General features: G+C 36.3%; 1 non-coding gene and 1 pseudogene across 1 annotated transcript; one reads left to right on the plus strand and one right to left on the minus strand.

Annotated features, from left to right (window-relative positions):
- Positions 1-4,976: 4,976 nt before the first annotated feature.
- Positions 4,977-14,827, plus strand: LOC110270965 (ras-related protein Rab7-like; annotated as a pseudogene).
- On the minus strand, positions 7,282-7,389 carry LOC148566854 (small nucleolar RNA R71). The gene has a single exon (XR_015881725.1). It is a non-coding gene; the product is annotated as a small nucleolar RNA R71 (small nucleolar RNA).
- Positions 14,828-22,958: the final 8,131 nt, after the last annotated feature.

The raw sequence follows: 22,958 nt of genomic DNA on the forward strand, positions 1-22,958 counted from the left end.
TATATCTCGTTTACACTGTAAACGAGATAAGAGTGGACATGGCCTATATATACATGTTGTTCACAGCGACGTTTTCGGCCCCATTTGCAACTTTTCGACCATTTTTTTTCTCTCTTCTATCATTTTCTGACCATTTTCTTGAGTAACTATAAGATGGCGCACGCAGATACACGTGATCCGGACATCAATCGACTGAAGGCGACATGACACGTCGCCAGGCCAACTTCGCGGTTAATTTTGTTATCTTCACATTTATGTTATTGCATATATGTATAGCCATGGTTAGGATACTTGCCAAGAATAATATACAGTTTATGATTTAGGTGGCTGAATGTATCGTTAGCAACGATTCACTGATAGGGTACGAGTTTAGGAATTACTGAAACTCCATTTGTTACGTACGTGTTAATGAATGTGATAGCCATATTTCTTTATTGAACCTACCAGCTCAGTCTGCCATCTCTCATGACGAACCTCTCAAGGCATCTATGTACCATTCGTACCCAGCCTTACTTGGACTATAAGCAGCATTTATAAGGTATCGCTTGCTCTCAGTGGACTTGAAATGAGAATGAATTTTGCAGCCATGTGTCTAACACAATAAGCATGGAACGTCCTGGGAGGATGCTAACCACTATCATCGGCCCTCAATGCAGCCTTGATCACCTGGGATCTATCAGGTATAATCAACAGGCTTTCTTGTGAGGTAACATATTGTCTCAAATTAGTCCGAAAAAAAGACCATGACTCCGTGCTCTTAGACTTTACAATTACAAAAGCAACAGGAAGGATATTGCTGTTGTCATCTTGTGTCGCTGCAATAAGCAACACACCGTGATATTTGTTGTACAAATGTATGTCATTAGCAGAAACAAATGGCTTATAATGTTTGAAAGTCTCAACACAAGCCGGGAAGGCTCAGAATACTTTGTTGAACATGCTACATTCGCGTACCATAAGGTGCCCATCAAGTAAGGTAAGGATCTGAACTCACGTATTGTTCTGGGATAACAATTCTGCAGTACTTGTAGCAGCTTTGTCATCTTGTTGTATGACTCTTCCCAGTCTCCGTATATCTATACAAATTGCCTTTTGCTTCGCCGTTCAGACCTTTCTATACGAGGGTTTAAAGTGATAACTTTGCCGAACTATACCCGATAGGACAGGAATGCTGACGGATGGGTTGGACTGTATCAACAGTAGGATGATATTGCAGATGAGGATGTTGTCCAACTGTCGATGATCTTGGGATATGGTGGGTGCTAAACACGTATGCGCTCCACCAATCCTCCGGACCTCCCTAACAAAATAAAACATTCATGATTGGAAACTACACCGGATATAACAATCATAAATGAGTAAATATGCCACAATTAAACTTGACCTCACCAATATCCAAAGTTCTGTCGGAGGGCTATACAGAGACTCCAAGGACATCCAGCTGCAGGTTGGCAGCAATACACATGGTACTTTAATCGGTCCGATTCGATAACTTGGTACTCAGCACTTCTGCAAATGTTGTAGTTCTTCACACCCTGCATTACTGCATCTCTGTTTTTGAATCTATGGCCGACCCGAAACTCCATCCCACTCTCTATGTTGTAATCGTCTTCTCCAGTGTTAGAAAACGGAGATTTTTCATACATCGCATCCAGATCCAATGCATCATAGTGACTTGGTACATCTAATAGTGCCGGAATCGGGTGGGGGGAGGCAAAACATAGCAGACCGCTGCCTCAGCCAGCATCTCTGGTACAAACTCATCTTCGTCATCATCTTCAAAAGAACCACTATCGTTGCTATCCGCAATATACCTATATTCCTCGTCAGAGTCTTCATCATCCACGTCCATGTCTTTCACTAGACTAGCAACATGAATTGGTGGTGGCCGGGAGGTGGGTCGTCCTGCACAAAGGTCGAGTGGACGGATCCGCTGTCACCAACATCACCAACCTCCGCAGAAAGCTCCATCACTTGTTCTGCTATGATTCTCCCATAGATGTCAAACATGAGGCACACAGGCTCGTCGCCATGGAGTCAAAACAAACGAAACTGGAAAACTCCATTTTCCAACTATGCTAGCAACCTATACCCCGCCCTTCCGATCTTTTTTCTCCCTAAACCACCAAGGTTACTCAATATCAGACTCTTCAACTCGGACAAGGAACTTACTCTCCAAATGCACAACAGTAATAGATTATTACACTCAAATATCACCCCATTGTCACTGTTTCTCATACGATAATTGTGATACACACAGACAACCACATATTCGCTACTACTGGACATTTTTGCCTATTTTTTAGAAGAAAAACAGGGAAAAAGAAGATATGAAATGTATGTGAAAAATACCATCTTTTTATAACTGTTGAAAATTTGTCTTACTGTATCTCGTTTACACTGTAAACGTTATCATTTATTACTTATCTCGTTTACAGTGTAAACGAGATATTATCTTGTTTATACTGTAAATAAAATAAGAGATGCAACGTATTTTTGTAATTATTTTACAGATTATATATTTTAATAAATAAAATATTTTTTTATTTATTTTTAAAAAATTCAAATCTTTTATCCAAACATATATACAAAAAAATATTAAAAAATTCACTTTTCTTTTTTAAAAGATTCTTCTTTTACTAAAATATTTTATTGAAACATATTAAAAAATATTAAAAGATTTTCTTATTGGAAACAATATCTATGTTGACCAAAATAATGACACCAAACAAGTACGTGCGTAAATGGCTTTAATTGGAATAGTTTTGAGTCAATGACTTATTGATGAGTTTAGTGTGATAAGGATGTATGAGGTGGATACTCATTAATATTTAAGCGGTTAATTTTTTTAAGAGAAAAGTTTAATTTATTAAAGCAAGACTGAAGTTAATTACATTTATTAAAATGTTAACTTTTGTACTTTTATAAATAAAAAAGTCTGATACAAAAAATAACACATAATCAATAACAAGTTAACAATATATATATATATATATATATATATATATATATATGTGAATCATCTCTATTATATTGAGATTATTATATTGGTGAATATTAATTAGTACTAGAGTCTTCTATTTATACTTCTTTATTTTATATTTATTTTCGCTTCCTTATTTATTTATTTATTTTACAATACGTTATCAACACGAGACTCTGATAAAAATATAGGAAGATTTAGTTAATAAATTTTCATTATGTCAAAACTCTCTCATCTTAAATTTAATGCTTTTGATATATCTGAAAATAATAACTACTTATCATGGATATTAGATGTCGAAATTCATCTTGATTCAATGGATCTTGTAGATACCATTAAGGCTAAAAATAATGCATCCCAAAAAGATAAAGTCAAAGTCATGATCTTCTTTTATCATCATCTTGACGAAAGATTAAAAATGAATATCTCACACTAAAAGATACTGCGGATCTGTGGAAGAACCTTGAAAAAGGGTATAATCATTAAAAGACAGTGATACTTCCTCAAACCCGATATGAGTGGACAAACTTGCGTCTACAAGATTTTAAATTCATAAATGAATACAATTCATCAATGTTCTGAATTACCTCATGAATGAAATTATGTGGGGAAAGATAATTGATAATGACATGTTAGAGAAGACTTTCTTGACCTTCCATGCTTCGAATGTGCTCCTGCAGCAGCAGTATAGAGAAAAAGAATTTAAAAAATATTCTGAACTAATTTCTTACTTTTTTGTTGTTGAACGTAACAATGAATTGCTTTTAAGAAATCACGAAGCGCGCCCAGCTGGTGTTGCCCCATTTTCTAAAGCAAATTTGGAAAATCATAACCCCAAAAGAGATAAATGACAAGGTTTTGGTTACAAAAAAATTATGGAAGGAAGAAAAATTATGTTCACAGGAAATGATCTCACCAGAAGTGGGATAAAGAAAGAAATAATAGGTAAAATAAATCAACAGAGGATAAATATTTCCGTTGTGGTGAAAAGAGTCATTGGTCACGTACCTATCATATCCTAAGGCCCTTAGTTAATCTTTATCAAGTATCTTTGAAAAAATATGATAAAGAAAAGAAGATAAATTTTATTTCAAATGATGATGCTAAAAATTACACCACTTATTATGAAATATCTGATTTCTTTGAGGATCTTAAAAGAAATATTGGCCATTTGATCAATAATGAAAAAATTTAAATTTAGGTTAATTAATTAAGTATTTATGTAAATAAATAATGTAAAAATTTTTTTTTAAAATTTTATTTTCTATGTATTTAAATTTCAAGTATGATGTATATAAATAATGTTCAATAAAATATTTATGTTTACATATTTCAAAATCAATAAATGTGTCAAAGTTCTAAAATAATAAGAATAAAATCTTAGTATATGATACTAATTTTATGAACGATGCTTTTTAGAAAAACAATTCCAATCAGGAATACAATTTTATTGCACATGTACTGCTATTTATTTTATTAATATTATTATTATTATTATTTATTTTTAAAGAAAATGACAAGGTATATAAATGAACACTACAAAAAAAAAGAGTTTAAAATGGTATTGATATTACGGCGGTTTTAAAGAACCGCCGTAATATTTGAATATTATGGCATTTTTTATTGCTGCCATAATTAATTTTGTATCTGGTGGCAGTTCTAGTGATTAGGGCGGTTTTGAACCGCCATTATCCTACATATATAAAATGAAAATTTTCAATAACCCTAGCTTATTGAATTAGATGACGGCTCGCTCTGCCTTCTATCTCTGATCTCCCTCGTCTCCTCCTCCTCCTCCAATCCTCTCTCTGTAGCTACCATCATGTTTACCCTCCATCGTCGCTTCCTCTTCGATCTGAAAACTTGTCAGCGTTCGTCGGAGCTCCGATTTCTACGTTTCTTTAATTCATAGATTCTCTCCCTCTCTGACGTTTAGCTTCTCCTCGGAGCTCCAAAAAAACCACCACAGTCACCACCAGCACTGAGCGCCACCATGGAAGGCGGCGGAGCAACGCTATCGGATGTTTATCAAAGCGCGAAGAAGCTCCTCCTGAATACGTGCGACTGCGTGGAACGCCTCGAGCGCCTCGACTACTCCGCCTCCTCTGATCTCTCCCTCTCCCTCTCCAACAACATCTCTCAGATCCAATCCCTATGCATCCAGATGGATCGATTCTGGCGCTCTATGGCGGCCAAATCTCAACGCGATCTCTAGAAAAGGTGCGTTCCGAATCATCCTCCTCCTTTGCCATTTTTAACCTATTCTGAATAAGTTCTACAATCGATGAAATAAATGCATGCCTTGAATTTTCTGCCTTGCCTCTTCTAGACAATTAATTTTTCTTCATCTATCTTATTTCAGGGTTAGGAAGACTTCTTTGATGAACCAGTATCCATTTGGCACTTGAATTTTCAGTATTGTTCATAATCATTATTATTATTAATTTTTTTTAAAGAGCAGAAGTTTAGGTATTATTATTATTATTAATTTTCAGTATTGTTCACTTGAATTTAGGTACGTTTATAGAAAATTCAGCCAGCATTATAAAGCCACAATTGGTGCTGATTTCGTCATAAAGGAGCTACAAGTAGATGACTCGTCACTTTACAGGTCAGTAATTTTAAGTTATCTTATAACTTTACTTTTAACTAACACATTCTTATTTTGGTCAAAACAATAAATGAGACTCTTTTGGCAGATTTGGGATACAGCAGGACAAGAAAGGTTCAATAGTTTAGGTGCTGCATTTTATAGAGGTGCAGATTGTTGAGTTTTGGTGTATGATATAAATGCACACAACACATTTGACACACTAAACAATTGGCATGATGAGTTCATTAAGCAGCTGATGAGCGGATAATTTATACACTTTTTGGCATTATTTTTAGTATGTTTTTAGTATGTTTTAGTTAGTTTTTATTATGTTTTTATTAGTTTTTATTTAAAATTCACATTTCTGGACTTTACTATAAGTTTGTATATTTTTCTGTGATTTCAGATATTTTCTGACTGAAATTGAAGGACCTAAGCAAAAATCTGATTCAGAGGCTGAAAAAGGACTGCAAATGCTATTGGATTCTGACCTCCCTACACTCGAAGTGGATTTTCTGGAGCTAAAGAAGCCCAATTGGCGCGCTCTTAATTGCGTTGGAAAGTAGACATCCTGGGCTTTCCAACAATATATAATAGTCCATACTTTTCTCAAGATTTGATGGCCCAAACCGGCATTCCAAATCAGCTTAAGAATTCTGGCGTCAAAACGCCAGAACTGGCACAAAAGCTGGAGTTAAACGCCCAAACTGGCACAAAAGCTGGCGTTTAACTCCAAGAAAAGTCTCTACACATGGAAGCTTCAATGCTCAGCCCAAGCACACACCAAGTGGGCCCGGAAGAAGATTTCTGCATTAATTACTTATTTCTGTAAACCCTAGGCTTCTTGTTCTCTATAAATAGGACCTTTTACTATTGTATTTTCATCTTTGATAAGTCTTATACTTTTGATAGACCTTTTCACATTTGGGGGCTGGCCTCATGGCCATGCCTAGACCTTGTTCTTATGTATTTTCAACGGTGGAGTTTCTACACACCATAGATTAAGGTGTGGAGCTCTGCTATTCTTCATGAATTAATACAAGTACTATTGTTTTTCTATTCAACTCAAGTCTATTTCTTCTCCAAGATATTCATTCGCACCCAAGAACATGATGAATGTGATGATTATGTGACACTCATCACCATTCTCACCTATGAACGCGTGACTGACAACCACTTCTGTTTTACATGCAAACAAGTTTGAATGTGTATCTCTTGGGTTTCTAATCTCAGAAAGCTAAGAGAAGTTAAAGCACAATTCTCTCTAGAGGGCCTAACAGAGCTCTTCAAGGAGGAAGAAGCCATGGCAACCGAAAACAACAATGCCAACAATGCAAGGAAGGTGCTTGGTGACTTTACTGCACCTACTCCTGACTTCTATGGGAGAAGCATCTCAATCCCTGCCATTGGAGCAAACAACTTTGAGCTTAAGCCTCAATTAGTTTCTCTGATGCAACAGAATTGTAAGTTTCATGGACTTCCATTGGAAGATCCTCATCAGTTCTTAGCTGAATTCTTGCAAATCTGTGACATTGTCAAGACCAATGGGGTTGATCCCGAGGTCTACAAGCTTATGCTTTTTCCCTTTGCTGTAAGAGACAGAGCTAGGACATGGTTGGACTCACAACCTAAAGAAAGCCTGAACTCTTGGGAAAAGCTAGTTAATGCCTTCTTGGCAAAGTTCTTTCCACCTCAAAAATTGAGTAAGCTTAGAGTGGAAGTCCAAACCTTCAGACAGAAGGAAGGTGAATCCTTCTATGAAGCTTGGGAAAGATACAAGCAATTGATCAGAAGGTGTCCTTCTGACATGCTTTCAGAATGGAGCATCATAGGTATCTTCTATGATGGTCTGTCTGAACTATCCAAAATGTCATTGGACAGCTCTGCTGGAGGATTTCTTCATCTAAAGAAGACGCCTGCAGAAGCTCAGGAACTCATTGAAATGGTTGCAAATAACCAATTCATGTACACCTCTGCAAGGAATCCTGTGAATAATGGGACAAATCAGAAGAGAGGAGTTCTTGAGATTGATACTCTGAATGCCATATTGGCTCAGAATAAAATATTGACTCAGCAAGTCAATATGATTTCTCAAAGCCTGTCTGGAATGCAAGCTGCACCAGGCAGTACTAAGGAAGCTTCCCCTGAAGAAAAAGCTTATGATCCTGAGAACCCTGCAATGGAAGAGGTGAATTACATGGGAGAATCCTATGGAAACACCTATAATCCTTCATGGAGAAATCACCCAAACCTCTCATGGAAGGATCAACAGAGACCTCAACAAGGTTTCAACAACAATAATGGTGGAAGAAACAGGTTTAGCAATAGCAAGCCTTTTCCATCATCTTCTCAGCAACAGACAGAGAATTCTAAGCAAGCCACTCTGACCTAGCAACCATTGTCTCAGATCTAATCAAAACCACTGAAAGTTTCATGACTAAAATAAGGTCCTCCATTAGAAATTTGGAGGCACAAGTGGGTCAGCTGGGTAAGAAAATTACTGAACTCCCTCCTAGTAATCTCCCAAGCAATACAGAGGAGAATCCAAAAAGAGAGTGCAAGGCCATAACCACAACCCACACGGCCGAACCTGGAGAGGAGGAAGAGGCAGTGATCTCCACTGAGGAAGACCTCAATGGACATCCACTAGCCTCCATGGAGTTCCCTGATGAGGAACCATGGGAATCTGAGGCTCACACAAAGACCATAGAAATTCCATTGAATTTACTTCTGCCATTCATGAGCTCTGATGAGTATTCTTCCTCTAAAGAGGATGAAGATGTTACTGAAGACCAAGTTGCTAAGTACCTTGGAGCAATCATGAAGCTAAATGCCAGGTTGTTTGGTAATGAGACTTGGGAGGATGAACCTCCATTGCTCATCAAAGAACTGGATGACTTGACTAGGAAGAAATTACCTCTGAAGAGACAAGACCCTGGAAAATTCTCAATCCCTTGTACCATAGGCACCATGACCTTTGAGAAGGCTCTGCGTGACCTAGGGTCAAGTATAAACCTTATGCCTCTCTCTGTAATGGAGAAGCTAGGGATCATTGAGGTACAAGCTGTTAGAATCTCACTAGAGATGGCAGACAATTCAAAGAAACAGGCTTATGGACTTGTAGAGGATGTCTTAATAAAGGTTGAAGACCACTACATCCCTACTGACTTCATAATCCTAGAGACTGGGAAGTGTATGGATGAATCCATCATCCTTGGCAGACCTTTCCTAGCCACAGCAAAAGCTGTGATTTCTGTTGACAGAGGAGAATTGATCATTCAAGTGAATAAAGACTCCCTTGTATTTAAAGCTCAAGGATATCCCTCTGTAACCTTGGAGAGGAAGCATGAAGAGCTTCTCTCAATACAGAGTCAAACAGAGCCCCCACAGTCAAACTCTAAGTTTGGTGTTGGGAGGCCACAACCAAACTTTAAGATTGGTGTTGAACCCCCACATTCAAACTCTAAGTTTGGTGTTGGGAGGTTCCAACATTGCTCTGAACATCTGTGAGGCTCTATGAGAGCCCACTGTCAAGCTATTGACATTAAAGAAGCGCTTGTTGGGAGGCAACCCAATCTTTAGTTATCTATGTTAAATTTCTCTTTTCTTTTGTTATTTTATGTTTTTTGTAGGTTGATGATCATGTGAAGTCACAAAAACAATTGAAAAAGCAAAAACAGACTGAAAAACAGAATTAAAAACAGAACATCCTGGCGTTTAAACGCCAGTAAGGGTAGCAGAATGGGTGTTAAACGCCCTGTCTGGCACCATTCTGGGCGTTTAACGCCAGGAATGGGCAAGAAGCTGGCGTTAAACGCCAGAAATGGGCAGCAGCCTGGCGTTTAACGCCAGGATTGGCAGAAAGGGGCATTTTTGCACGCCACTTGGCGCAGGGATGAGATATCCTTGACACCTCAGGATCTGTGGACCCCATAGGATCCCCACCTACCCTGCCTCTCTCTTTTTCACCCATTCACCAATCACCTCAATACCTCTTCCCCAAAAACCCCTCACCTATCAAATCCCATCATTCTCTTCACCACTTACATCCATCCTTCATAAAACCCCACGTACCTCACCATTCAAATTCAAACCACTTTACCTCCCAAACCCACCCATAATGGCTGAACCATACCCCCCTCTCCACTCCTATATAAACTCATCTTCACTCCTTCATTTTCACCCAACCTAAACACTACCTATCCCCTTGGCCGAAACACAAAGCCCCCTTCATCTCCTCTATTTCTTCTTCTTCCACTCTCTTCTTTCTTCTTTTGCTCGAGGACGAGCAAACCTTCTAAGTTTGGTGTGGTAAAAGCTAAAGCTTTTTATTTTTTCATAACCATTTATGGCACCAAAGGCCAGAGAAACCTCTAGAAAGAGGAAAGGGAAGGCAAAAGCTTCCACCTCTGAGTCATGGGAGATGGATAGATTCCTCTCAAGGGTGCATCAAGACCACTTCTATGAAGTTGTGGCCAAGAAGAAGATGATCCCCGAGGTCCCTTTTAAGCTCAAAAAGGGCAAATATCTGGAGATCCGACATGAGATCCGAAGAAGAGGTTGGGAAGTTCTCACCAACCCCATTCAACAAGTCGGGATCTTAATGGTTCAAGAGTTCTATGCCAATGCATGGATCACCAAGAACCATGATCAAAGTGTGAACCCGGACCCTAAGAATTGGCTTACAATGGTTCGGGGGAGATACTTAGATTTTAGTCCGAAAAATGTAAGGTTGGCATTCAACTTGCCCATGATGCAAGGAGATGCACACCCATACACTAGAAGGGTCAACTTTGATCAAAGGTTGGACCAAGTCCTCATGGACATCTGTGAAGAGGGCACCCAATGGAAGAGAGATTCAAGAGAGAAGCCGGTTCAACTAAGAAGGCATGACCTCAAGCCCGTGGCTAGGGGATGGTTGGAGTTTATCCAATGCTCAATCATTCCCACTAGCAACCGGTCTGAAGTTACTATAGACCGGGCCATCATGATTCATAGCATCATGACTAGAGAGGAAGTAGAAGTTCATGAGGTTATCTCCCAATAACTTTACAAGGTGGCGGACAAGTCCTCTACTTTGGCAAGGTTAGCCTTCCCTCATCTCATTTGTCGCCTTTGCAATTTGGTTGGAATTGACATAGAGGGAGACATCCTCATTGATGAGGACAAGCCCATCACTAAGAAAAGGATGGAGCAAACAAGAGAACCTCACCAAGAGCATAAGGAAATTCCTCATCATGAAATCCCTGAGATGCCTCAAGGGATGCAATTTCCTCCACAAAACTATTGGGAGCAAACCAACACCTCCTTAGGAGAATTAAGTTCCAATATGGGACAACTAAGGGTGGAGCACCAAGAGCATTCCATCCTCCTCCATGAAATTAGAGAAGACCAAAGAACCATGAGAGAAGAGCAACAAAGGCAAGGAAGAGACATTGAGGAGCTCAAGCACTCTATAAGATCTTCAAGAGGAAGAACAAGCCGCCATCACTAAGGTGGACCCATTCTTTAATTTCCTTGTTCTTTATTTTCCTATTTTTCGAATTTTTATGCTTATGTTTATCTATGTTTGTGTCTTTATTACATGATCATTAGTGTCTTAGTGTCTATGCCTTAAAGCTATGAAAATGAATCCATCACCTTTCTTAAGTGAAAAATGTTTTTAATTGAAAAAGAAAAAGAAGTACATGAATTTTGAATTTTAAAACAGTTTAATTATTTTGATGTGGTGGCAATACTATTATTTTTCTGAATGAATGCTTGAACAGTGCATATTTTTTTGAATTTGTTGATTCATGAATGTTAAAATTGTTGGCTCTTGAAAGAATGATGGAAAAGGAGAAATGTTATTTGATAATCTGAAAAATCATAAAATTGATTCTTGAAGTAAGAAAAAGTAGTGAAAAGCTTGCAGAAAAAATATATATATGCAAAAAAAAAATTGCGAAAAAAGAAAAAAAAGAAAAAAAAGGAGAAAAAGAAAGAAAAGCAAGCAGAAAAAGCCAATACCCCTTTAAACCAAAAGGCAAGGGTGATAAAAAGGATCCAAGGCTTTGAGCATCAGTGGATAGGAGGGCCCACAGGAATAAAATCCTGGCCTAAGCGGCTAAACCAAGCTGTCCCTAACCATGTGCTTGTGGCGTGAAGGTGTCAAGTAAAAACTTGAGACTGAGCGGTTAAAGTCGTGGTCCAAAAGCAAAAAGAGTGTGCTTAAGAGCTCTGGACATCTCTAATTGGGGACTCTAGCAAAGCTGAGTCACAATCTGAAAAGGTGCATCCAGTTATGTGTCTGTGGCATTTATGTATCCGGTGGTAATACTGGAAAACAAAGTGCTTTGGGTCACGGCCAAGACTCATAAAGTAGCTGTGTTCAAGAATCAACATACTTAACTAAGAGAATCAATAACACTATCTGGATTCTGAGTTCCTATAGAAGCCAATCATTCTGAACTTCAAAGGATAAAGTGAGATGCCAAAACTGTTCAGAAGCAAAAAGCTAAAAGCCCCGCTCATCCAATTAATACTGATCTTCATAGATGTTTTTGGAATTCATTGTATATTCTATTCTTTTAATCCTATATGATTTTCAGTTGCTTGGGGACAAGCAACAATTTAAGTTTGGTGTTGTGATGAGCGGATAATTTATACGTTTTTTGGCAATATTTTTAGTATGTTTTTAGTATGTTTTAGTTAGTTTTTATTATATTTTTATTAGTTTTTATTTAAAAATCACATTTCTGGACTTTACTATGAGTTTGTGTGTTTTTCTGTGATTTCAGGTATTTTCTGGCTGAAATTGAGGGTCCTGAGCAAAAATCTGATTCAGAGGCTGAAAAAGGACTGCAGATGCTATTGGATTCTGACCTCCATGTACTCGAAGTAGATTTTCTGGAGCTACAGAAGCTCAATTGGCGCGTTCTCAATTGCGTTGGAAAGTAGACATCCTGGGCTTTCCAGCAATATATAATAGTTCATACTTTGCTCAAGATTTGATGGCCCAAATCGGCGTTCCAAGTCAGCTTAAGAATTCTGGCGTCAAAACGCCAGAACTGGCACAAAAGCTGGAGTTAAACGCCCAAACTGGCACAAAAGCTGGCGTTTAACTCCAAGAAAAGTCTCTACACATGGAAGCTTCAATGCTCAGCCCAAGCACACACCAAGTGGGCTCGGAAGAAGATTTCTGCATTAATTACTTATTTCTGTAAACCCTAGGCTACTAGTTCTCTATAAATAGGACCTTTTACTATTGTATTTTCATCTTTGATAAGTCTTATACTTTTGATAGACCTTTTCACGTTTGGGGGCTGGCCTCACGGCCATGCCTAGACCTTGTTCTTATTTATTTTCAACGGTGGAGTTTCTACACACCATAGATTAAGGTGTGGAGCTCTGCTGTTCTTCATGAATTAATACAAGTACTATTATTTTTCTATTCAACTCAAGTCTATTTCTTCTCCAAGATATTCATTTGCACCCAAGAACATGATGAATGTGATGATTACGTTACACTCATCACCATTCTCACCTATGAACGCGTGACTGACAACCACTTCCGTTCTACATGCAAACAAGCTTGAATGGGTATCTCTTGGGTTTCTAATCTCAGATTGGAACCTTCGTGGTATAGGCTAGAATTATTGGCGGCCATTCCTGAGATCCGAAAAGTCTAAACCTTGTCTGTGGTATTCCGAGTAGGATCTGGGAAGGGATGACTATGACGAGCTTCAAACTCGCGAGTGTTGGGCGTGTGACAGACGCAAAAGGATCAATGGATCCTATTCCAACATGATCGAGAACCGACAGATGATTAGCCGTGCAGTGATAGCGTGCGTAGAACATTTTCACTGAGAGGACGGGAAGTAGCCATTGACAACGGTGATGCCCAATATAAAGCTTGCCATGGAAAGGAGTATGAATGATTGGAAGAAGGCAATAGGAAAACTGAGGCTCAAAAGGAACAAAGCATCTTCATACGCTTATCTGAAATTCCTACTAATGAATTACATAAGTATCTCTATCTTTACTTTATGTTTTATTTATCTTTTAATTATCAATCCTCCATAACCATTTAAATCCGCCTGACTGAGATTTACAAGATGACCATAGCTTGCTTCAAGCCGACAGTCTCCGTGGGATCGACCCTTACTCGCGTAAGGTTTATTACTTGGGCGACCCAGTGCACTTGCTGGTTAGTTGTGCAGAGTTGGGATAAAAAGTTGAGATTATAATTGTGCGTACCAAGTTGTTGGTGCCATTGATGATCACAATTTCGTGCACCAGCAGCTGTGTACTATTTAGCACCTTTCTAAATGAGCAATACATGAAGATTATATCTTATATGTTCTGGTGTTTGGCCTCAGGCAGATTTGAATGATCATGAAGCATTTCCCTTTGTGTTACTTGGGAACAAGGTTGATGTAGATGGTGGGAACAGTAGAAAGGTATTAAAAAGAGTTTGGGCCTTTGAGATTAATATGCATAGTTTTGAAGTTGAAATCTCATTCAACTTGTTGCAGGTGACTGAGAAGAAAGCTAGGGAATGGTGTGCTTCTAGAGGGAACCTACCATACTTTGAAACCTCTGCAAAAGAAGGATACAATGTTGAAGAGGCATTTTTAATTTACCATACTTTGAAACCTACCATAAGTTTTATGGAAGGTTGTCATGTCTAACAACCAAGTAAAATGCAAAGCTTTCTCATGGTGTTAAGGATGGTTCCTTCTTATATAAAATTGATCGAAAGAAAGTGAGTTCCTGTTTTTTGTATATAATGAGAAAATTATTTATGGCATAGATATTCATGGTGAGAAAATCTGTTTGCATCTGTATTCTTTGATTTTGAGATTTTAGATAGAAAGAAAATTAAACAAGTTTGGCTCTAAAATAGAGACATTTTGCATTGTTAAATTATTTGATTCTTTATATAACTTTATTTCTCCTAATGTATATGTACTGTATAAATTATATATATATATTTTTTCATGAGACAATTAACAAAGAGGACCTCTTATTTGTTGTGGTGACTTAATAACTTTCACAGATTAAAATAAATAGTTACGCATATTCTAAAAATACACTAAATTATGCTGTAAAAGAATATAAGAAATTTGTGTTTAGTACTGTGCTATACTACGTTGTTAACTGATCTTATTTTAACTGTTAATGCACTCCAGCTCAAGATGAAAAATGGAGATGAGATCTTAGCTGTTAAACATGTGGATGGAGGTGGTGTTGCAGCACTTAGCTTTTAGCACTTAGCTTTGCAAGTCAATTGTTGAATGCTTAAGTTAATTACTCAATGTGCTTATATTGTTCTGGCATTCATGAGTTAGGATTCTAAAATTGTGTATGCTTATTATTATTTACTATTTTATTTTTCATACCTCAAAATCTCTCTTCGTTTTCCATTCCTTTCAACTGCAATAGGGACCAAAATTTTAAGAGATTGTTAAACTAGAAATTATACTTTCTATTTCTTGTGTAATTATTTTAACTAGAAATTAAACTTTTTGTTTCTTGTTCAGTGATCTTAGCAACAACCACATTGGAGGGCCATTCCATTCACTGTGTAATAAACATTGTGAATATACTGCTTTTGTACTGTGTGCAGGCTGCCATTGTGAATTCACAAACCCTTGAAGAAGTTGCAAGACTTAAAAAAGGTCCTTGCTTTTCTAGATCTGATGTTCACTTGTTTAATTTTGATTTTTGCTCTCTGCTGTTTACTTTTTAGATGATCCTTTCTTCTGATTGCTCATTTTTGTAAATGGAATCTGTTGTCCTTTGCATTCCTCTTCTGCTGTCTAATTTTCTCTTTAATCCCAAAACAAAAAAATTATTGAAAATCCTTGTTATAATATTTCCTTTGGCTGTTATCTTCGCTGTGGATTTCTTTTCATCTAACTTCAATTTCTTATCTATAATTAAAAATATAAACATATGTATATGCAGGACACGTGACTCAACTCTCAGCAAGCTAAGCTAAGCTAAGGTGTCGCTTTAAAAATCACGTGTCATCCATATATATATATATATATATATGCTGCTTAATTAATTAGCTTCTTCTCCAATTTTTCAAAAGGTCAAATTAAATACATTACAAACGTGATATATCATTATGATTTGTTCAACCCTTTGCTTCTTATCTTGCAATGCATGTTCATCTCTTGAAACCCTTAAATTAGTTGTTATTATTGGATATAGATGATCATCCATCGTGTAGTAGCTTTCAATCTATCTTAAATAATTAATTAATTAATTTATATAGTTCAAATAAGATGATCGGTTTAGTCTTCACTTACCATAAGTTTTAACAGACTTAACTGCTTAGTCTTGCCTGTTATGTAAAAAAAAAGAGAGGAATGATTATTGATATTTCATCTAATGAGGTTTTTTTTAGTGAAACTCAAAAATCAATCGTGTCAAAAAGTTCAACACAAAGATTTGAATATTCAAAGGAGAAAGGTATTAACGTATAAGCCAAGGCCTCATTATTTGTTATATAAAATGGAAAAATGCAGAAATTGCTTATCCTGTATCTGATTTCTGCTGTTGTTATCATTCACTCAGAGAAGAAGAGGGTTTAGGACTGTGGAGTGTGTCACTGCTCATTCTGGCTCTCCTGAACGATGTAATACCTCCAAAATGCAACACAATTTGAAGTCAATTTCAAGTTAATAGAGTCACCTTAAGTTGAGGTTAGTAGGCATTCTGTCTCTTTCTTTTGTCTTCTTTATTCCACTTTGCTCTCTTTTTTTTATAATTATTGTGAATTTTTTTTAATATAATACGAGTGCCTTTTATTTTCCTCTTAGTACTTGAAGAATCTCCTCTTGAAAGATAATAACATGAGGATAGAAGTAATAAGACCCTCTTTTTATGCAATTTTTTTATTAAACTTTACTATATATTTTTATTTGTATATTTTATTATTTTATTACATGTTTGATTTTGCAGGGTATGAGACTAATTTGTGGTTTGATTGTGGTGATTGTGTTGCTGAATTTAAAGAAAGGTGAGAGCAGAAAATCAAAGAGTGGTTCTAGAAGCAATTCATTTGTAAACTGCAGAGCACACAGTGCATCATTGGCTGATTATGGAGGAGTTGGTGATGGAAAAACATCAAACACAAAGGCATTTGAAAATGCAATCAGAAACCTGAGTCAGTATGAAGAGTTGGTGATGGAAAAACATTAAACACAAAGGCATTTGAAAATGCAATCAGAAACCTGAGTCAGTATGAAGAGTTGGTGATGGAAAAACATTAAACACAAAGGCATTTGAAAATGCAATCAGAAACCTGAGTCAGTATGAATCAAAAGGTGGTGCTCAGCCCTGTTCCTGCTGGCAAATGGCTCACGGGAAGCTTCAATCTCATTGGAGTTCTAAGAAAAAAAATTAATTTGCATATATACAACTACTTTGATACTTTGTTTTTGAAATATAACATTTCAATTATGTCTTGGATCATGTATGAATTAAAAATCGTCTTATGATATTTGATTTATAGCTATGCCTTTTGGTTATTACGAGATTTTTAAGTAAATTTCAAAAATATCACTTTAAATTGGTGGCTTCAATCTTATTTTAAAAAGCATAAAATTGTCATCATAATTAGGTACAAACGGCGGATAGAAACCCCCATTTTAAATGAAAACGATGCCATTATACGTTGGTAAAAACGGCGGTTAAAAACTGCCATTTTAAACGAAAATGATGCTATTATATTTTAGTAAAAACGGCGGTTAGAAACTGCCATTTTAAACACAAAAGATGCCATTATAACTTTGTAAAAATGGTGGTTATAATGGTAAAAATGCCGGTTAGAAACCGCCATTTTAAACAGAAATGATGCCACAACATCCTGGTAAAAATGGCGGTTATAGCCGCCATTTTAAACAACTCAAAAACCGCCATTTTATGCGAAAATAGTGGCGGTTACAAACCGCCATTTTAACCCTAAAAAAAAGCCATATTATCCACAGGTTATTATGGCGGTTTTCTAAAAACCGCCGTAATAACCAGAATGGCGCCCAGAATAATGGCGTTTCTTGGAGGCGCCAGTTTTGGTCATAATGGCGGTTCTAACCGCCGTAATTCCCCAAAATAACCGCCGTTTTAACCCCTTTTTTTTGTAGTGGAAGATGTTCGTCTTGCAGATAGTGCACGCTCGCACACCATTCTCAAAAGCAATATATATTTTACTCATCTTGTACCAAAAGAATAATGTGTAAATACTATTAATGCCTCAGATAATGTGATAGAAGGCTCTAGAAGTGCTATAATTTTATTTTCCAAAGGAAAAAAATTTATAATAAATAATACATTTTGTCTACTAAGTCTCTAAGAAACTTGTTAAGTTTTAAGATATTCGCCGAAATGGATATCATATTAAAACAATGAATGAGAAAAATTATGAGTACTTATGTATCACAACTCATGATTCAAATAAAAAGGTTATATTAGAAAAGATACATTCACTTTCATCTGGGTTATATTATACTAAAATTAGTATAATTGAATCACATGCCATTGTAAACCAAAAGTTTACCAGCCCAAATGAATTCATAATTTCGTATGATTGATTGGGGGCATCCTAAAATAATAATGATGTAGAGAATTATTGAAAACTCCCATGGACATTCACTAAAGAAGCAGAAGATTCTTAAATCTAGTGAATTTTATTGTGCTGCATATTCTCGAAAAAAACTAATTTTAAGGTCATCACCAGTAAAGATTGGATTTGAGTTTTCTGAATTTCTTGAAAGGATTCAAGGCGATATATGTGGACCTATTCATCCACCATGTGAACCTTTTAGATATTTTATGGTCCTAATAGACATATCCTCGAGATGATCACATGTGTATTTATTGTTTTCTCACAACTTGGCGTTTGCGAGATTACTTGCTCAAATTATTCGATTAAAAGAACAGTTTTCAAAAAATCCAATCAAAGCAATTTGTCTTGATAATGCTGGTGAATTCACTTCCCAAGCCTTTGATGCTTATTGTATGGCTAACGGAATAAGCGTTGAACATCCAGTAACTCATGTTCACACACAAAATAGGCTAAAAGAATTACTTATTAAACGCCTCCAATTAATTGCCAGACCCTAACTTATAAGAACAAATCTCTTAATCTCTGTTTGGGGTATGCAATTTTTCATGCTGGAGCACTTATTTATTTAAGGCCAATAATTTACCATCAATTCTCTCCTCTACAATTGGCTTTTGGCCAGCAGCCAAATATTTTCTATTTAAGGATATTTAGGTGTGTGATATATGTTCTAATTGTCCCCACCTTTTCGCACCAAAATGAGACCCAAAAAATTGGAAATTTATGTGGGATATGATTCTCCCTATATAGTGAGGTATCTTGAGATACAAACAGGAGATGTGTTTAAAGCTCAATTTGCAGATTGTCATTTTGATGAATCAAAATTTTCAACATTAGGGAAAAGAATAAACTTCTTGAAAAGGAACTTAATTGGAATGTATCATCGTTGATGCATTTAGATCCTCGATCAGGGCAATGTGAACTAGAAGTTCAAAAGATTATACATTTGTAAAGAATAGCAAATGAATTGTCTGATGCATTTTCTGATACAAAAATGATTACTAAATCCTAGATAATAGCTGAAAATGCTCCAATTCGAATTGATGTTCTAGTCAGACAAATGGCCACCGAAACAAATTCACGTCAGAAGCGTGGTAAACCTGTCGGTTCCAAAGACAAAAATTCTCGAAAAATAAAAGAGGTAAATACTATTTCTGTTGAAAAGGCCTACAGTTGTCCAAAATTTTGATATAATTTTGATGCCAGAAGACGTTCAAGTATTTGAAAATAGTAAAAATTATGAAAATGATGAGATCTCAATAAATTATGTCTTTACAAGAGAAAAATAAAAGTGAAATAAAATAATTGTCAATGAAATATTTGCATATAATGTGGCATTACACATCATGCGTGAAAGTAAGGATCTTGAGTCAAGAACAATTTAAGAATGTCGATAAAGGAATGATTGGCCAAAATGGAAAGAAGTTTTGAAGTCTAAGTTAGACTCACTTGTAAAACGTGAAGTCTTTGGACCTGTAGTTCGTATACCAGAAGATGTAAAACATGTTGAATACAGATGGGTATTTGTGAAAAAACAACATGAAAAAAATGAAGTTGTATGCTACAAAGCTTGACTTGTGATACAAAGTTTTTAACAAAGGCCCAGTATAGATTATAAAGAAACTTATTCTCTTGTAGTAGATTCAATAACATTACATTATTTGGCCAATTTATCCGTATACCATAAACTACATATGTATCTAATGGATGTGGTAACAGCCTATTTATACGGATAATTAGATCGTGGTATTTATATAAAAGTCCCTGAAAGACTAAAGATATCTAAACCATCCCATGGAATTTTGTAGGGGTTATATTCACTCAAATTTCAAAGATCTTTATATGGTTTAAAACAATCTGGACGAATGCGGTATAATCGTCTTACTGAGTATTTTGCCAAAAATGGATTCAAGAATGGTGATATTTGTCCATTTGTTTTCATAAAGAAATCTGCATCTGGATTCATTATAATTGCTGTGTACATTGATGATTTAAATATCATTGAAATCCCAAAAAATATTTCAACGATTATAAAAGCTCTAAAAGAAGAGTTTGAGATGAAAGATCTTGGAAAGACTAAATTTTGTCTCGGCTTGCAGATCGAGCACACAAAAAATAGGATCTTTATTCATCAAACAACATACACAGAAAAGATTTTAAAGAGATTTTATATTGATAAGTCACATCCATTAAGTACCCCAATGATTAATTCCGTCCTAAAGAAGAAAATGAAGATATCCTTGGTCCTCAAGTACCATATTTCAGTGCCATTGGAGCAGTGATGTATCTTGCTAATAATACACGACCTGACATATCATTTGCGGTGAATTTACTAGCAAGGTATAGTTCCTCTCCAACCAGAAGACATTTGAATGGAATCAAAAAATTTTTTTTATATCTTCATGGAACAATTGTTATGGGTTTGTTTTATCCATATGAATCCAAGTCACACAAAGGAAGATCTTAAACAAGATACCTATTCACATATGGTGATACAGTTATATCATGGAGGTCCACGAAATAGACAATAGCAGCAACATCCTCTATTCATGTTGAAATACTAGTGATACATGAAGTAAGTGACGCGAGCAAATTCATCGGTTAAGAATTCCTTCTCGGTAAAGGGGAAATAACCTCGTTGCAAGTATAGTTCTCAACCAACAAGTAATGCTCGATCAAAGTTTACAATTTCTAATTTAAACCAAGAGTAATAAAACCTCGGGTCGTTCTCCCTAGGAATGCAAATGAAATGTTACTTCTTTCGGTTGTGAAGAGAACAAAAGGGGTTTTGTAATCAAAGAACAAAAGATTAAAAGAACTTGAGCAATAAAAGAACTGAGAGATGGGCAAAATTGTAATTAATGCAAGCAAGGGTAAATAAGATCAAAACTAGTGAAAATGCTAGAAATGCAATAAAGAGCCTTGACTTGGGAATGAGGATCCAAGGAATCCTATCATCGCCATAACCACAACTATGGTAATTATGATGAGTCAATCTCGCCTAGTCAACCCCAACCATCGAGGAGTAAGTCAAGCAAGCATAATTGACCTTAATCCATAAGTCCTAGCTAACTTACCAAACTAGTTGGTAAAAGGCTAGCGTCAATGAAAACAAGAGTCAACTAACTATCCAAGAATTGCCACTAAATGTCAGACATTATGACTCTAGTATCATAGGAACTCAAATCACAAGTCAAGGTGGGAAAATCTACTCAAAATCTAGAGTTGGAATTTTCACAAACACTTTGTGTACATAAAAGTAAAGCATGGAAAATTACAAGGTAAAATGACAAACTATAACCAACTATCAACAAAACCAATCATAAACAAGCAATCAAACATAAAGAAAACAAGAAACATTAAATTTATCAATAAAAACTCCAAGAACTCAAAATTGCAATTATAAACAAAGTGCTTGAACCAAAGGAAATGAAAGTTCTTTAATTGAAAGAAAATTGAGAGTACTTACAATTAAGGAGACAAAATGAAAGATCAAAGCTTGCTATAAAATGCTACACTGAAAATTGCATAAACCCTAAGAGAGAAATGCTACACTACTCCTACTCCTACTCATAATTACTCTCTAAAATTCTCTAAGTGAGCCCCCTTTCATAAGTGATGAATTCTCCTTCATATAGCACTCCAAAACAGCATTCCAGCCTTCCAAAATGGGCCAAGAGGCCTCCAAATTCGCGCAGCACATGTCTCATTAATGAAATCACGTGCAGGGACCCGTGCGGACGCACAGACGTGTGCGTCCGCACACGCGGCTGAAAATTGACATGTGCGTACGCACACTTGGAAATTCTTGCTTGTGCGCGCGCACGCAGGGCTGTGCGCACACACACTTCGCTGTGTGTGCTTTTCCTTGTTTTCATGTTTTCTCCCTTTTACATGCTTCCTTCCACTTTTACCCATCCATTCTTGCCTTCAAGGCCTGAAATCACTCACAAACCATATCACGGCATCGAATGACATAAAAGTAGAATTAGAAATCACTAATCTAAGCATTAAAAATGCATGTTTTCACATTTATGATCAAATTAGGGATCAAACACAAAAGTGTGCTATTTTGGTGCTTTTAAGTGTGAGTTTATATGATAGAATCCATTCGAATCAAGCCAAAATATACCATCAAATATGGACTCATCAATTCTCCCACACTTAAACAATAGCATGTCCTCATGCTAAACTAACAAGGAGAATGATCAAAGGGGTAATCAACTTATTGAATGCAACTATCTATATGCATGCAAGTATGTAAACACTATCTATACCTATATATCTATCTATAGTATCTATATGAAGTTGGTGAAAACAAACAATCAAATTTCCAAGCAAGTATAGACAATTTGGGCAAAGCACGAAAATAATCCATTGCAACCAAAATCTAAGGAATTGATTCAACTCATCAAAGCGAAGCAACTTGCATAAATGCATGATAAGAAGCATGGAAACATAGAGTTGAGTAATTGAACCCTCACTAGGTGTGTATACACTCTAATCATTCGGTGTCTAGGGTCAATTCACTCAAATCTCTTCCCAATCATGCTTTCAAAGATTTGCTTTTCATCTAACAATCAACAGGTAGTGATGCATGAGTGCAATTATCATGAGGACTTCATATGATTGTGATGGGGTTAGGGTAAAGGTGAGATAGATATGGCCAAGTGGGCTAAAATGTTTGAATCCTTGATTAGTTTAAGTCATCCACCTCAACCTATATCAATCAAGTCAAAATAAAATGCAATCCTAACCTTCCATCA

The sequence above is a fragment of the Arachis ipaensis genome, chromosome B4 (genome assembly GCF_059453495.1).
Source record: "Arachis ipaensis isolate K30076 ecotype BB chromosome B4, ASM5945349v1, whole genome shotgun sequence".
In the NCBI taxonomy this organism is placed as follows: domain Eukaryota; kingdom Viridiplantae; phylum Streptophyta; class Magnoliopsida; order Fabales; family Fabaceae; genus Arachis; species Arachis ipaensis.